The 5,118-nt window shown below is 58.4% G+C and overlaps 1 pseudogene; it reads left to right on the plus strand.

The window, feature by feature from the left end:
* The first annotated feature begins 651 nt into the window (after window positions 1-651).
* LOC117978077 (alpha/beta hydrolase domain-containing protein 17A-like) lies at window positions 652-4,500 on the plus strand (annotated as a pseudogene).
* Window positions 4,501-5,118: the final 618 nt, after the last annotated feature.

The raw sequence follows: 5,118 nt of genomic DNA on the forward strand, positions 1-5,118 counted from the left end.
CCCAATCTGGATGAAGGCACATAAAGAGAATATGCTTAAGCATGATGACAAAAAAATAAGAAAGAACTGTGAATGCACTTTACAAAACAGAAAGGAACACAAGGGACTTTGGAACCAAGTTGAAAATTAAATATGTTCATGTGCACATAACAAAAGAGTGATCGTAAATAAACTGTGTCAACACTGTACTATGAAGGTGAAACTTTCTTTTTAGGATTAGCTAAACCTTGTATAACTTGTAAAAAAATGCAACCACATATGTTGATGTACTAAACCCAGTGTTTCTTTTGGCTTATATACCAAAAACAGGAATTCCTTCCTGTAATGAAGAAAAAACACAGGCATCAAGGAGTAACAAAATTAATGTCTTAGAATGTAAAATATAGAAACACCAATTAAGGCTCTTTTTTTTTTTTTAACATAATACATGTGAAAACTGCATCAGAATTTACAAAAAATCTACAGCGTAATTTGTTCTGGCAATAACCAGTCACATTCCGCTGGAGGTAACTTTAGTAACGTCAAGCAAAAGTCTTAAAATTATGACAGGTGGCATTCATTTAAAATACTCTCAAGAGCTCTTAGAAATCAAGAACACAGGAGCTGCGGCGGTGGCGGTGCAGGAGGCCGGGCAGGGGTGCGGAGGGACCGACGGACGCACGGGCGGGCGGCCGGGAGCCATGGAGCGCAGCCCTGGGGCCCGGGGGCGCGGGCCGGGGTGGGCTTCCCACGGCACGACATGGAGACCTGTGGTTGCGAGGCTCCCTGGGGCTCGGCTTGGACCGCGATGGGGCTGGGCCCTGGCCTCCTAACGGGGCTGCTGTCTGGGGCGGTAGCTGGGGGGGCGCTCTCCCCCCTGCCCGCGACTCGGAGCACCCCCACCCCTCCCCTGCCGGGCCAGGCCGGGCGGCGTTGTTGGCGGGGACCCCGGTGGAGGCCCGGCCCAGGCGGCGCCCGCCATGAACGGGCTGTCGCTGAGTGAGCTCTGCTGCCTCTTCTGCTGCCCGCCCTGCCCCGGCCGCATCGCTCCCAAGCTCGCCTTCCTGCCGCCGGAGGCCACCTACTCCCTGGTGCCTGAGCCCGAGCCGGGGCCTGGTGGGGCCGGGACCGCCCCCTTGGGGACCCTGCGGGCCTCCTCGGGCGCACCCGGGCGCAGGAAGCTGCACCTGACGGAGCGTGCCGACTTCCAGTACAGCCAGCGCGAGCTGGACACCATCGAGGTCTTCCCCACCAAGAGCGCCCGCGGCAACCGCGTCTCCTGCATGTATGTTCTCTGCGTGCCTGGTGCCAGCTTCTACATTGGCCTGGGCTCCCGCCTCCACTGCAACATCTTCTCCTACGACTACTCCGGCTACGATGCCAGCTCGGGCAGGCCTTCCGAGAGGAACCTCTATGCCGACATCGACGCCGCCTGGCAGGCCCTGCGCACCAGGTGAGGGCGACCCTGGGGGCAGCTCAGCCTGGGCACACCCAAGAGGGGACCAGGCCGGGGGCCGGGGGGCGGGCTTCCCTGGGAGGAAGGTGGGCGGCCCTGCAGGAGGGGAGCCACAGTGGATGCACAGGGCCAGAGAGCCGGACAGGCGAGCTTGGGTGTGCAGGTGCCGCCTCCACATGGCTGAGGTGTGGCCAGGCCGTCCTCCCACACCCTGGCCTGTGGAGCCAGGCTCCCTGGGAACCCCTGGCCTGAGGATGGGAAGGGGCTGAGCTTGTCACAGGGGCGTGGATGCCACCCGGCGGGAGGGAGTGGGTGGTGGTCTGGGGGTCTGTGCACGTGTGGCTGGGAGCCCATCGGCCGAGGCAGCACTTGGGGCCAAGTGAGGCGAGGCTGCTGCATCCAGGTCCGGAGGCCTCGCCATGAGGCCCTGTGGCTGCGGAGCTTGGCCATCCTGGGGCAGGGCCTACAGGGTAAGGTGCAGACTCGCAGCACACATCCGAGGTCTGGGCCAGCCTCGATTCCAGATCCAGCCCTCCTAGTCATCCACGTCCCCAGCCCTGCGCTTGCCTGGGCCCTTCACCGGTGTTTGAGCACCGCCCGGGCCAGTGCTGCTTTGGACGAGGAGACCCAGGTGGGCCTCTGGTGGCTTTTCCTGCTCGCCATCCACTGGGGCTGTCTCGTCCTGGCCCTGCCCAGCCCACTGGTCTGACCTGCTCCCGCAGGGACCAGGCACAGCTCTGAGAAGTCAGAGGCCCTAGGGAGGTGGGGTCATCATTGCCTTGGTGATATGCAGGCAGTCCCTGCTGTGGGCCTGGGAGCTGGTCCCCTGGCACCACCCTGGCTCTGGGGGCCTCCCAGCAGTGTGGGACGCTGACACCAATCACCACTTCATGCGACTTCCTTGGCCCCTCCTGTCTCTACTGCCTGGGCCACTGGCAGAGTCACACCCGCCATGGCCACCTCTGAGCTCTGTCTGCTCGGCCATCTGTCCTGCTGCCACTTTGTCCTGCAGGAACCTAGGCCCAGAGCTGTGAGGGGGAGGCCAGAGCATGCCCAGGGCCTCCACTGGGGATGTGTCCTGTTCGCTTGAGTGGTGACATCCAGGTGGCAGCTGGGGGCTCCTGCCTGTAGCAGGTGACAGGGCTGGGCTGGCTCAGCACACTACTGACCATGGCTACCAGGGAGCAGGCCAGGGAGGCTGAGGCAGAGCTGGGGCCACAGGCACAAGCCAGGCAGCATCCTTTGGGGCATGGGTGAGTGGTGAGCTGTGGAGTGCTGCCAGGAGACTGGGATTCCAGGCCAGGGACGGGGACAGCCCTGCTGGTGGAGTCCGAATGCCAGGCAGAGGGGACGCACACCTGCCCATGCTCCTGCCTTGCAAGAGGGCATCTGCCTGGGATCAGAGCCTAGAGCCTGTGGGAGGAGAGGTGTGGGGTCCCGGCATGGGCAGGGTGGCAGGTGGGTCCCGCGTGGTTGGGACTGGGCACGAGGAGGCCTTGTAACTGGTGCTGGATCAGGGGCCACACACCAATGACCTGGGGGTGGGGGTGGCCCTGGGTGGGAGCTGGTGGTGCTGAGGTGGCCGAGGACTTGTCCACTCCCAAGGGAAGGTGCTGGTGGGAGGGGGTGCCACCTCCGCAGCCACCACCCTCGATGCTGACCTGGGTTGCACTGGCATCTCATTGGGCGTGGGGACTCCGAGAGTCCAAAATTGGGTGGAGACATTTGGGGACACAGCTGCCTGAATTCCTCATGGCCAAGGGGGTGGGCAAGGGCTGCAGGGAGGAAGAGTGTCCGCTGTCCTGGCCAGTGCACCAGGAAGGGCTTTCTAACCCGGGCAGGAAGGCGTGAAGCATTCAGGATGTGGGGGCCACACAGTTCCCAGTGTGCACCTAGGGGTGACCAGGAGGAGGAGAGGCGCCAGGGCCTCCCCTACCCCCGCCCCAGGGGCACTCCGTAGGCGGGATCCCTGCAGATCCTAGCTAGGAAACGCCAGTGAACGGCAGCGCAGGGAACGGGGCGGGACCGCTGGCTTCGCCCACCGCCGCGGTGTTGGGGGCTGGGGGTGGCCCTCGGGACTGGTGTGGAGCCTGGGCCTGACCCACTGACTTGGCTGAGTGGGGAGACTGGAGGGTCGCATCCGGAGCTGGGCCCGGGGACGCCCGCTGGTGGGAAGGGTGCGCGCGCGTCGGAGGCCGCGGCTGACCCTGCTCCGGTGCCGCCAGGTACGGCATCAGCCCGGACAGCATCATCCTGTAAGGGCAGAGCATCGGCACGGTGCCCACCGTGGACCTGGCCTCGCGCTACGAGTGTGCCGCGGTGGTGCTGCACTCGCCGCTCACCTCGGGCATGCGCGTCGCCTTCCCTGACACCAAGACGACCTACTGCTTCGACGCCTTCCCTAAGTGAGCGGCCCGGGCGGGGACGGGGGCGGGGCGGGGCCCGGGCCGGGCGCGAAGTCTCACCCGCTCCACGCCCCTCCCGCAGCATCGAGAAGGTGTCCAAGATCACGTCGCCCGTGCTCATCATCCACGGCACGGAGGACGAGGTGATCGACTTCTCGCACGGGCTGGCGCTCTACGAGCGCTGCCCCAAGGCGGTGGAGCCGCTGTGGGTGGAGGGCGCCGGGCACAACGACATCGAGCTCTACAGCCAGTACCTGGAGCGCCTGCGTCGCTTCATCTCCCAGGAGCTGCCCAGCCAGCGCGCCTAGCGGCGGCCCCAACCGGCCGGACCTCAGCAATAAGGCGGCCCCCGGACCTCACCCCGCGCCGGCCCCCCAGGGGCTGCATGTGGACCCCCCGGGCGGCCCAGGGGACCCCGCCCCGACCCAGGGGCTCTGGACGATGTACAGGCAACAGAGCTACCCACTCCTTTCTTTTTGGAAGCAAGAAGAAAATACGTGAAAACGGAAATTAAAGATTTAAAATTAAAAAAAAAAAGAAATCAAGAACACAATATCTGGACCCTTGATTTGAATCCACAATCAGTGTCTTTCTAACTGGGAAATTTTGGACAAAGTTTTAAACTTTCCTGAACATAAAATGCCTAGCTAGCAATAACTTTAGAAAATACTAGGAGTTTGTAAAGTTACAAGAATCAAATGAGTTAATAAATGTAATGTAAAGTAATAACTGGCACAAAATAATTATAACAATTCATTATTATTTTTTAATATCTAAATTCTCTAGCTTATAGTTATTTTGAACAGATAAATATATACAATTAAAATTTCTAAAATGTGTTTTTGATTACTTATCATGTAGAAAAATATAGTTTTCCAGATGAAAATATAGTATCTAATGTAGAAGTCACAAATAATATTTATTAAACTGGAATGATATCATTTTAAATTATTTTGGAGCTCATTAAAGTAAGTCTGCACTGGCCAACTTTTTATTTATTAATTAAATTTTTGCCTAGCACAGTTAATCTCCTTTTCTAAGACTTAATTCCCAAATCTATAGTCTTTCTTTTCCCATTTGGAGATGAGTGGGAGTACTATTCCTTTCTTGCCCATCCCTTTCTCTATTTTCACTATAATAACCAATATGCCCTTGCCTAAGCATATGCCCCCAGTTAAAAATACAGATTCACTGTACTGTTTCACCAAATTTAACCTGTTATTTCTGGAAATAGGGTGTTTAAAAATGGGTTTGTTATTTCTTAATACATGCCAAATG

This window comes from Pan paniscus, chromosome 19 (genome assembly GCF_029289425.2).
Source record: "Pan paniscus chromosome 19, NHGRI_mPanPan1-v2.0_pri, whole genome shotgun sequence".
NCBI lineage: Eukaryota > Metazoa > Chordata > Mammalia > Primates > Hominidae > Pan > Pan paniscus.